At 40.2% G+C, this 12,697-nt stretch overlaps 1 long non-coding RNA gene across 1 annotated transcript in view; it reads left to right on the top strand.

The window, feature by feature from the left end:
• Positions 1 to 12,697, top strand: part of LOC149852218 (uncharacterized) — a 98,589-nt gene that overhangs the window by 67,273 nt on the left and 18,619 nt on the right. The window contains exon 2 of the long non-coding RNA XR_016439439.1: positions 6,764 to 6,891. This is a non-coding gene — a long non-coding RNA (uncharacterized LOC149852218). The remainder of the gene's footprint in view (positions 1 to 6,763; positions 6,892 to 12,697) is intronic.

Raw genomic sequence — 12,697 nt, 5'->3', positions numbered from 1 at the left:
GAGACTTAGCCAGCCTAGCAGAATGGTCCACTATACCTTTCTCTCCCCATGTTCTTTTATGTGGTGCTCAGTTATTCACATTTTAGTGTTTGTGCATCTGATTTTTTTTTTCCTTTGAGCGTAGTACTTTTGTACTTGTCTCTATTAAATTTATTTTGTTGATTTTTATTTTCTTTTATTTTTTTGGACCAGTTCTCCAGCTTATCAAGACTATTTTGAATTCCCTTCCTGTCCTCCAACTAATCTCATCTTGGTGTCATCCACAAATTGTATAATTGTGAAGTTTATGTCATCCTCCAAGTCATTAGTGCAAATATTGATTAGAACTAGAATAAGGACAGATGCCTGCAAGATTACACTTGAAGGGTCCTTGTTTAACACTGAATCATTGAAGGCCTCTTTAAGTGAAGTTCTGCAAACAATCGCATGCCTGTCTTCTTACATTGATCTCATTTAGGTTGTATTTCCATAGCAGGGCTGTGCAAAGCTTCAGTCCCTGATTCGATTCAGTGGAGATTTGGCTTGATTTGGTGGCCAAATCTCCAAATCCAAATTGAATCAGGAGACCCTTTTATTTCTCCAAATTGAATCGGAACCTTCCAAATGAATTTGGAGAGTTTTGGAAAGATTTGGCGATTCGGCCATAGACACAGCTTTAAATGTTTTTTTCCCAATCGCTGAGCTGAGCCCTGTGTGCTCCCCGGCAGACTCCAGAAGTGGACCAGAAGTACTTCTGGTCCACTTCTGGATTCACCGCTGAGCACGCGTGGGCCCCCCGTGCTCCTGTGGGATGTTCCATCCCCACCAGCATCACAGCATTCACGAGCTGTGCTTGGTATCTTGAGGTATGTAGAAAAAACATTTAAAGCTGTGTCTATGGCTGAATCACTGATTCTCTGAATTGGCATTTGGATTTGGATTCGGCCGAATTGAATTGGGGACAGTGATCTGAATCAACAAATTGAATCACTGTCCCTGATTCGGGCTGAATCTGACTTGAATACGGCCCACTTTGCACACCCCTATTCCTTAGTTTTGTTTCTGTGAATGTGAAGTTGACCTTTAACAAGTTTTACCAGCATCTTAAAGTATTTCATATAATCAATGGACAGCAGAAGCTAGAGCTATAAGATTTAGCTGTCATAGCCATGTTGTAGGAAGTTAAGTTTACCCTATGAACATTAACTCATTGACTCTGTTTTCAATCTTTATTTGTTTTTGGGATCATTGTTTTGGAAGGAACCGCCTGGGTCATTGCATCCACCCCCCTGTTATCATGAGTGGCATGAAAAAACTATGCGAGATGGCAACACTGCACTGAAGAGTCTAATAACTCTATCCTAAAGATGTGGAATATGTGCCACTGAAGCAATAGTTTCATAGTTTATAAGGTCGGATTCAAAGAATAAAACTGAAAGTAGAAAAGAAGTCCTATTTTTGGAATTAGTTTTCAGAGCATGGGTAATTATCGGTTGCTTGGGAGGTTTCGTAGGACATAAATAATGTTGGTCCTGGGTTCTGATTTTCTTGTGTCATATTTGCTTGTAGGTAGTTATCTCATAAAAGATGTAAAATTGGTACATTTACATTAGCAACAATTAACATTTACAAACTAAGAAGATGAATTGTTTACACACTGAAATGGGGTTTGTATGTAATGAATTAGAGACCACAGTAAGACCAAACCTATAACGCCAAGCATTTTTTAAAAGGGCTGAGTGGGGGATCCAGGACAACATCCTTTATTATGATGAAGAGAAGCCAAAAGGTAAATTTCCTCCTTTTTGTAGAAGAGCTGCCATGTGTTCCACTTGAAAGTTCTTCTGTGGCACCTGATCTCATAGGCAGGGATGTGGAATTAGGGTAAGTAGAAGAAAGACATTTGGCACCTTTTCTGATACAGTACCGTTTCTTGAAAGCTTGATAGGTGTTAACAAATCTGTCTTTTCTCAGAGCCTCTGAATCATTCAGGTGCAAAGCAAATAGGTCTAATTTATCACTCCATCCTGGCAAAGGAGGTCAATCAGTTGAATCCTCAACTTGAATATGCATAGGTTAAAGGGAGAATCTAGAATTCAGCATTTAACAGCTCATGATCATTCTGGTCTCTCCAGATAAGTAAGATTTCTTTTTTTAGCCCTCAGAAACACTGTGAGGAGTTAAATTTTACCCTCTGAGCATTTACTCAGTGATTTTTATTATCGACTTTTATCTGTTTTCAGGAGTATAGGGCTGGAGGGGACTTCCTGGGTCGTCAGCACAGTCCCTTGTTATTGCAGGCAATGATGCCAAATCATCCTTTTGATTTCTTCCTATGTCTCTCAAACTGCTCATGCCCATGGCTGGGAGAAGCTGCAGTGGGCACTAAAATAGTTAGTGGTTGGTAAATTACAGAGAAATTGCAACCCACTGCTTACACTGCAGCACTGATGAGTGTCAGTGGGATGACCTAACACGAGCCTGTGATGTGCATGTTTGCACAACAGGTTCCAGATTAATGTGGTAATATGCAGAAAAAAATAATGGCTTGATGAAAATTCCATTCTCAGATTTGCCGAAATGAAGCAGAATTATTAACCTTAAGCATTGTGAGCATATTACTTTCAAACTAGATTGCCTTCCTTAGTCCTTTCAAAACTACTTTTAGAGTTGTTGTGAAAATAGTGTATTATATGATAATTTTTAAAAATAGACTGTAAATTATTTGTATTTTGGCCTTTTAATTCACCATTTTCCAGGAAAATGCAGAATCACATAAAACATTGATTGTAACCAAAATATGCTTTAGACCATGTAGCACACCTGAGGCAATAGATCTGGTGTCAGAGGTCCCGCGGTGGTTGGACCTGCCTGCTCACAACCCCTGGGCTCTGCCTCACTTCCTATCTCTCGCCTGTCACAACGTGATCCTTAAGAGTTTCTAGTTCAAGTGGCTGGTGACAGAGATGGGGTGGCCTCCTCCTAGGTGTGCTATATTCTGGGCTCCCCTTGCTCCTCACTCTGTGGGGTGGATCTTTTCCTTTAAGTCAATTCCTCAATTACATCTTATAGACAATAATCATGGCTTCCAGCCACCACCATAGTCAGGCCCATGCCTTCAAGATGTTACCATTTAACAGTCAAGTGAGGGATTCTCACCCTCCTCACTGTCTGGCTCTCTGATCTCTGCAAGCTCTGTTGAGGCCTCCTCAGCCTCAACCCCTTTTCTCTGGTTAGGGCTGCTAGCTCAAGATCCACTGTTCTGGCCCCAGCCCACTCTTTCTGCCTTCTCTGTCGCGGGCAGATTTTCCCAATCTGTAGCCTTCTCCTCCACTTAAAGTTAAACTGGTGACCTGAAAGTGACTATTAACATAAAAAAATAAGCTGCTGCTTTTCAGTAGAAACTTCTGCTGTCCCTGGGTACAATACAACAAACAAAAAAATATGAGTGCTACCACTTTATTCAAAGCCCTTCCTCTCAGAGTGTGCAAAGTTCACAGGAGGGGATGACGCACCCTGGCAGGCAACCCCTCGCTAGCCCTCAGCATTTGAGTCATGGCATTCTGGTGCCTGAAACACACCAGCTGCCACATCTCTGCCCTTCCCCAGAAGACACCTTCTCCTGCTCCTGGCAGAATTTCTCTCCCCTCCCTTCCAGGCTTAGGCAGGAGCGTATGTATTTGAGTGCCCCCTCCTCCTGCCTCCTCTCGCACTTGTTTAAGAGCCTCTACTCTCCTAATTACAGGGCAGCCCTGTCATGGGCGACTGGTGCCAGCTTAGCTGGGCGGGGGAGGTGGGGGCACTGATCACAAGGCGGCCAATCACTGTGGCTGCTTATGGGAGCGCTGCTCCCTGGCTGGTGCTTGCAGGGGGGCCAGTGCTCCCACCTGCCCTGCCTGCCCATTGCCTAAGCAGTAAGTGCAGCTGGTCAGGGGGTACGCTGGTGTTCTCAGGGGGTGCACTTGCACCCCTGTGCACCCCCTATGCATTGCCACTGAGCCCTGTAGTTCTGATGCCTTGCTTTCTTAAAGCAGCAGGACCCTGGTTTCCTGACATGGGTCCCTCTCTTTCACTCCAACTGCTCCAATCCTTGCCCCTCCATCTCTCTTTCCCCCTCAATTCAATAACAGGGTTAGGGTCCCCGGTCACAGACCAACATCCTAAATAGAAGCCACAGCACAGCATAGTATGACCTTGGATTTCATGTGATATAATAATAACCTTATATTGTTTCAGTAGAAGAACATGGCAGGGACATTTTCTCAAGGTTCTCTGGTGTATCTGATACCAAATAACAAAAGCAATTTTGTCTTATGGTTTATTTTTACCAGCAGAGTTTAGAATTAGGACCTCAATTTCAACTTTGATTTTTTTTCAGGGATTATATTCTTTATGATTAATGCAGAAATCTCATTTAACTATTAGTTTGTGTCCGTATAGTTAAAGTATCTGTCAAACAGTTCCTTTATACCATATACACAAGACTGAGAATTTCCTAATATAACATTTATTAATGTTGTATGAAGGTCAGTCACAAAGTAATGGCTCTTATTTTTTTTTTTCTCAGTCAAATATTTTTGAAAAAACTTGCACAGAAAATGTGTATATCAGTGCTGAACACTTAGTTCTTTTTCAACACAGCTTCTTCCTTCTCCATCAGAGGCCTTTCTCCACTGGTGTAAAACGTTGTGTATCCCAGCATGGGAAGTCCTTGTCCTGTAAAGCAGCCTTGCATACACATGTCCAAATGACCTGGGAGAATTCTCCTGGGTTTGTTCTCCTGGTAGAAAATTTTACCCAGAGGCACCTGAACAGACATTTATATGCTGAGCCCCTGAAGAGCAGAGAGCTTGCAGTGCTGATGCTGCACAATCAGTAGGCCCTTAAACATATTTCAACATACTATGCAAGCTCCTTCATTGTGTTTGGTGACAGATTGTACTGTAATGTATTCTTTATGATCATTGCTCAATTCTCATTTGACTATTAATTTGTGTCTTTATAGTTAAAGTAACTGTCCAAGAGTTTCTTTATACCATATACACAAGAAATATATGGCAGCAGCGCACAGGGCAGCCTTGCTGGCTGACCCAGATCAGTTTGCCATCTGTTTTCCTGCAGCATAATGTGTGGGTTGTGAAAGGGACAGGTGCTGTTCCCTGGGGGCTGGAGCAAAATAGTTCAGCCTGAGCTGGGTGCAGTAGGGGAGGAAAGGAGGCAGGAGCAAAGCACCCTGGGAAGCTGGAAGACTGTTCTGTGGTTTCTCTCAAAGATAATTTATACTGACGTTCATTTTCACAGGAGAAACTCTCCTGGGAGTGTTTTGACCCTGGTTGTTCCCTGCTTATTTTTCTCCTGGAGCAGCTATTTTTGTACGGTGGGGAAAACTTTAACATCTGTACATTTGTGGTTTCTCCTGGGAGAACAGCAACTCACCCAGGAGAAACTGAATGTCTGCATGTGACCACTGTTGCACAGCCTGTACCAGTTTGCAAATGTTGCCCTTAGAAAAGGAACACCTTCTATGCCCATGACTTACTCAGGAGATAAAACTTAGAAGTCATCACTTTCTGACTGACCTTTAATGTCAGAATTGTTTACCAGTGGACACATTTTCTGTGCAAATTTAACATTTGGCTGAGAGAAAAATAGGAGTAATGCTTTTGCAATTACTGAAATATGCCATGGTGTTCTATAATAAAAGCTGCCTTCTGATCTAAACATGGGGCTCCCATTAACATTAGTGGAAATTAATTGTACTCAGGAATGCAGTTGCAGTACCTTGTACTAGGATTATATATTCCATACTTGTTTGTATATTTTAATGTTTAAGACCTAGGGTCCTGATCCTCCTTTCATTTACAAGGCTTTCTCACTACTGCACCATCATTGACTTCAATGGATTTCTTCCTGATTTACAGTGGTGCAAAGCAAACCTTAGAGAAGAACAATTTATTTGGTAAAAATTTATAACAACAAGCATCATTTCTTGGACTCAGACCACTCAGTACAAATATTATATACAATAAAGGTGAGCACTTGGGAAAGGTGAAAACAGTATTAAAATTACTGTGTGCTTGTTTCTGTACATGCCTCCTGCTAGGTTTTTGAACTTGAGGTGCCTACTGGGAAATTTAAGAACTTTTATCAATTACTCTGATAATAAATTCATCAAGACACAGCTCTTGCAATTCTTTGTTCTTGGTTTTGATTCAATTATTTTGACATTACTGAAATGAACCTAGAAATGTCTCTTCACTAGGGAATACAAAGGCAAAAAGAACAACATAATAAAGAAGTCATGAAGAAAGCTTTGTGAAGAGCCAAGTGATTCAAGAAACAGACAGGTGGAACGTTTCTCATTTCCTGCTGTCCCATCTCAATATACTTCAACAAGTGAACCATATTTTACCATCAGCATCTCCCATTCAAGTACAGCACTTTGCTCTGATCAGTGATCCTTTGCCTTTTATTGAGCTGAGCCCAGAGGATGACAAAAAGGAAGGAAAAAGCAAAGAATTCGTCCAGGGATGAATCCTCTTAAAATACTCCAGTGTGAAACTAGCTTGCATGTTGAAGAAGACTGTACACTTTTATCTCCTTTCATAAACTTGGATAGAAAGTACAGGAAGGACCTCAGAAGGAAAAAGGAGATGGAAAATGTTAAGGAAAAATTAGATTTTGGGTTTATTGTGGATACCAGCTTGAAAGACTGTTTTTAGATTAATGATTTAAAGCCTTTGTTATGCCAGCTGCTTAATTTTGTCTGTTTCTTAAATCGCAGATTCACATCAAAAGGTATGGTCACTTCTGTGAGTTTCATGAACAGAGGAAATTCAGACTGCATAACAAAATAATTGTCAGCAACTGCTGTCTTATCTGTATGGCTCCAATCCCAAAGCCCTTACTGAGGTAAGCTCTCATTGACTCTGGTTTCATGGATACAAGGATAATAATAATCTAAATTGTGTTACGTGGGTCATTACATTCTGGCCAGCTGGAGGGGAGAGAACTCTGTATTAACTAGTTTTTCTTTTTCATTTCCCACCCCTATGTTGTTACACACTTGCTGAAGCATGACGATGCCAATGCAAAGCAAACCTTACTGGTTTATGTATATACGTGGTGTGATATAAACTGCATATGCCCTGGGCCTTACATTTTTAACATAGAATTGCACCAAGTTTTCCTGAGGTAGTTTTAAAAATATTGTATAAGAGTTAATTTCTTGAATTGTGGGTACATGTCAGATATGATGATGAATGACACATTCCTGGAGAAGAGACAGGTTCTCAATTAATAATAGTTTACAATTTTGTAATGTGCTTTGAATGTCCTGGAGGATGGATATTATACAAAACTGTAAAGGTAAAACTCTGGCTTTTAAATATTGGACTGTAACACATTAAGTAGCCCAAGAACATTTAGACCTAGCTGCCATAGAAAATATATGCTGGTATATCTATACTGTCCTGGGATGCATACAGTTTATGTCTGCAAAAGAGTGCTTTTACTAGCATGGCTTCTTTCTACTTTCTCAGATAAAATAAACTGTATTGGCAAAAACACTTTTTATTGGTACAACACTCATGCTGGTCCCTTTTCTGGTATATAACTGTAGTTAAAATAACTCCTCTAAATGAAATTAATATACCTGCAAACATTTTTAGCACCGAACTGGCCTTAATTTTGGGATCTCAGCTAAGTCCCTAGTGCAAAATACTTCTAATCACAAATCTAATGCATGTAAGTCAGTATCCTTTGACACTGCTGTTTGTAATAGAGCTCAGAAATGGAGCTACCAGGGACAAAATTATGTCTCTTTTCTAAATATGCCATCAGCTCAAGGTCACTTGAAAGACAACAAAAGGAACCTGCCTTGTAACTCTATGTGCACCACAACTGACCTACTGATAAACAGGAGAATTCAGTTTACAGAGGAGTCTGTCTAGAGCAGTACAAATATTTATTAAAAATGGACTTCAAAATAATACATGACTGAGATTTTCATTTCTTTTGGACTCTCTGCACATCTTTTAGTAGTAACACCCGTAGAGTCTTTTTTTCCAGGCAGGATTTTACATCAATGAAAGGCTCTGCTTCTCTTTTTCTGTCTCCTTAAAATTGAACATGAAAGTTCTCCTGACATTCACTGTATCTGATCAGAAAGTAATTCTTGACAGTGAACCAATTTGTTATGTTTTTTTAAGATAATGCCATATTATTACTGTACATACCAGGATCATTTGCAGTAGATCCAAAACCAAATTCTGGGAACCAGTTAATTCCCTGCAGATCCATTATGAAATGGAATTTGTTAAGTAGATGGGAAACTTGGCTTGCATGGATAAACAATGGCTGGCACACAGGGAGGACAAATTGTTGTCAATGTCTCCCTATAGGCCTATATATAATATATACTTTTTCAAATAAAGTACTATATATGATTAGAATAATCACTGAAAAAATGTTTGTACATTCCATATATGTGTATGTTTTTTCAGTGATTATTTTAATCATATATAGTACTTTTTTTTAACAAGAATAAAATAGAATAGAGTTTTAGCATTTTGGTGTCAGACAGATTTATTCCTCTGTAGCCCCCTCTCCTCAAAGCTCCCCCAACCCCTCAACTCTTCAAAACAAAACCTCGTGATAGCTGTTTCACTTGAACTTATTAAAGTCCTAATCCTATTCATACTATGTCAATATAATGGAAAGCATAGGAGGAGTTATTTTTTATATTTCTCAAGTTAAAGTAGACCTGCTTCTTTCAAATGGGATTTGAACATCCTGGAGACAAAATGGCTCATCTCTGCAATAAGCTGAGTTTTATTGGACTGATCCATTTTCACAGATAACACCTAATCCACAGACCTATGAGAATCTGTGTAGCAATACCAATGACATTTCTTTTCGTACCAACTGTTTTGTTCTACTCTTTTTCCCCAATTATCAATGGGAAAAGGAGCAAATTATAGCACCAGAGAGTGGGGAAGCAGATTCCTCTACAGACACTTATTTGTTTTATTCAGGATGTTTTCCATCCTCTTTGTTTCACTGTCTGCCTTCTCTCACTTTAGCTGAGAAAGTAATTATAGACAACACCAAAGAGCCTATAAACACTTCTAAAGCCAATTCTTTTTATAAATGACCCTCTTGGAACTCTGCAGCTTTGCAGTATTTTTCTGTCTCTGAACTTGGCTTGGTTGTCAGGCCTAAAGACTTGATTCATACAAACAGAGAGCCATACAGCCCCATATAGCATGTAGGTGATGTGTGTGAAGTTTATGCTGGAAACGTCGGCAGCATGTATCCTATACTGTATAACTATTTAAATCATGTGATCATAAACATTAGTCACAGATTTCAGACCATTGCTTCTAAGGACCATGTACAGCAGAGTTGTCAAGCATTTGACCTGCAGGCTGCATTTGGCTCATGAAGGTGAGTCCTCTGGCCTGCAAGACTGATCATGGGCTGGATTCAGCCCATGAGACTCATTGTTGCAGCTGTCAGAACCCCTGAAGTGGCAACATTAATCCCTGTGGCTGTCAGAGATGCTGTTTCAGCACAGGTCTGTAACCCCAGAGCTAAGAAGAGAGACAAATGCCTGAGGCTGAATTGATTTAGGTTAGTTGAAGCAGCATAGATTGAACTAACAAGCAAGTGGACAAGCATTCACTTTTGAGTCTGGAAATGCAGTGGCCAAGGCCAGAAGCTGGGGGCACTAGGGCATGCCTCCCTGCTCTGCTGGAGCAGACAGCTTGGGCCAAGGCTAATCCACCCACTCTGCAGGAGTGGAGGTTTGTGTGGGACATGCAAAGCACCCTGGGATGCTGGGGGACTGTGAGTTAACTTGAACCTGGAGGGGATCTGGGACAAAAGTTCAATAAACTGATATAACCTAAATCAGTTAAGTCTGATACTACATCCATCCAACTAGTTTTGGCCATTTTGAAAGTGGTTTATGTGCATTAAATTTCTTTTGTGTTCCAGATTTGAACTTGTTTACAATCACTTATACTGGTTTGTGTGTAATTTCTGTTCCTAGCCACTTTAATGTTCCTTAGTGACCTCAGGTGACTAAGGTAAGTGGGGGGAAAAGAGAGGGGCAAGTAGCAATGGCATTAACTGCCTGGGTTCTGGAGCCATGCTCAAACAGCAGCTCCAGCGGTTGAGGGATTAATGTTACCACAGCTGCTCATGGGTCATTTGGCATGAGAGAAGTTTCATAGTTTGGATTCAGCCCACGGGGCCAAATGATTTTTCACACATCTGATACAGAGGACTATGATATTGGGATTTTTATTTCTATATTTTTTCTGTGATTTTTACCTGCTATCTTCAAAGTTTCTTTCTAATAAGACTGAAAATGCCATATAGTAAAGCTGGGGAAGAGGTTTGTTTTTTCTCAAAAAGGGATCAATAAGTTGAGAGAGTCAGACAGAGATGATGGAGTTGCTAATTATCTTGGGACTGAAACCTATCAAGAAATGTCTTGGAGAAAGCTAAAGAAGATATTCTGTTCTGTTTAATACCTGGTAAGAACACAAGCTCCTTCAGTCCAATTACAGGAGTCTCTATTGGAGCACAGTTAACTAGAAGGTGGATCCAAAATTAAGTCTTTTAGTTATTCTACTATAAAGAGAAATTGATGGGAACTTGGGCATAATTGGTGAAAGCTCCACCCATAAATAAGTCATTTCTAAATGAGATACAGCTCATGCTACACTGTGTCTCTAGTGAAAGAATCATCTCTGAGACTCACTGGGCTTGACTTTTTTTTCAGCTTGGCTTGACTGTACTCAACTATAACTCCCCCTGATGTTCTGTTCTTTGCATTTCACTTTTTTGGGAGAAAGGAGAGAGTGGGCAAAGAAGAAAGGGTGATGGTTCTGGTGGATTAATACGTGTCTGTAGAAGCCTGTATCAAGTCATGACCCTCCCTTGACATTATAGCCACCGTTTATCAAGGACATCACTTGCATTCTTTAGCCCTGTGCTGCCCAGAGATGGCAAAGATGGACTAAGGCAGCTCATTTTTATGCTGGATACGTTTCTGAAGTGACTAACAAGGTGTTTCTCTGAACAAAGGGCCTGCTAAATAGAAGGACAGGTTAGAGAAAACTAGTTAGTCTCCAAGGAAAGCTGGAACTTGAATGATCTCAGAGACTTTGCCTTTGATTAGGGAGTGCTGTGATAGAGGGTAAAGGAAACTTTATTTAAGAGCAGGACCATCTTGTTTTTTTCTCCAGGGCATGAACAGAGATGATTTAACACGTTGAATATGTTGTAACTCTGTGCCTGTCTTGAAGTAAGTAGAAGTTAAAGCAGAGCAGTTTAGGTCTGAATAAAACAAGGGTTTAAATTCACTTATTAAGGGATAGAGGTCTAGAGACAAAACAGTTAATGCAATAGATTAGTTGATACATGCCTATGACTGGTAAGTCCCCACTTCTTTTAAAGCAGTGTATTGTTCATTTGTCCCTGTTTTCAATGGCCAATCATCAGCTGATGACAAAATGACTGTAGGAGGAAGAGGGCGGGAGAAACTTACCAGCTAACATGTGGGCTAGGCCTGAGGATGATCATGTATGCTTTCACTTTTAATATAAAGATCTGTAACTCTTGCTTCCTGTTGATGTAAAGGTATGTTGTGGTTGTAGAAACCCCTGTGCAAACCCTGTGTTCCTTATTTTCCCTTTCATATGGCTCAAAGGAGTTAAAGGATAAACCAGAGAAAGCATACAAGTGGATCTCTGGGAGATTGTGCATATACAATTGGGGAGAGTTAGGATGTTAAAGCACTAGTATCTGTTTTGGGTAGCTGGACTGCAAAACCTCATGTTCTCAAGGTTGGGGGGATGGGTTTAGAGAGGAGTTGAAGGAACATGTCATAAAGGCTGGAACTGAAACAGTAGTAAAACATGTCTTTAGAGGCCTGATCAGCTCTGTACATAGGATTTAAAGAGTGGTTCCAATTACGAGGGATCCAATAGGGTGAATCAAGCAGGTCTCTAACTGTAATTTTCTCCAAAGCAGCACCCACTTACCCAAAATCATTCAAAACATTAAGCACATTTTCAAATGCATATCTCCCCTCTTCTTGTGTGTTTTGATAAGCATAAAAGCAATGACATAATGACATTTAAATAAGCAACCTCCTTATGCTGGGATACATGATGAAGCAAGACAACACCACTTGAGCTGCTAGTCTAGACACTGCAATCTCAGGTTTTGGTTATACATTGCTTAAATTTTCTTCACAACTGTAATAGCTAGAGGTTGTTTTTTTCGTATGTATAAAATGAAAGCTTAGATTCTAAAACACAAGCTGAAGATGAAGATGACTGCTTGGACAGCTGCTACTAAGTTCCATTTCTACATAACTCCACCAATTTGGAGCCTGGAGCTTACCTGACCTCCTTAGAGCTTTCTAGAGGTGAGGAGGACTAGGGCATCAATAAACCAGACTCTGCAGTCTGCTCTCATATAACAATTTTTTGTTGGAATAATGACTTCAGGATGTGACCCCTTATCTTTCTTTTTTTGTGTTTCAAAAGAGCTCTTCCTGTGTTACCAGTCAACCAGTTAGCTTTTCAATAATACCATTTCTGTAGAAACTATTTTATTTTCCTGTTTTTCCTCCTGCATTTGGGTCTTAAAAGCTGCATTAATAATGCACTGTGTCTCATGGAAATTCATTCTTAGTGTG

Source organism: Crocodylus siamensis, chromosome 15, assembly GCF_052110815.1.
Source record: "Crocodylus siamensis isolate JL-2025a chromosome 15, ASM5211081v1, whole genome shotgun sequence".
NCBI classification, from domain to species: domain Eukaryota; kingdom Metazoa; phylum Chordata; order Crocodylia; family Crocodylidae; genus Crocodylus; species Crocodylus siamensis.
This window is presented reverse-complemented; position numbering and strand designations above follow the sequence as displayed.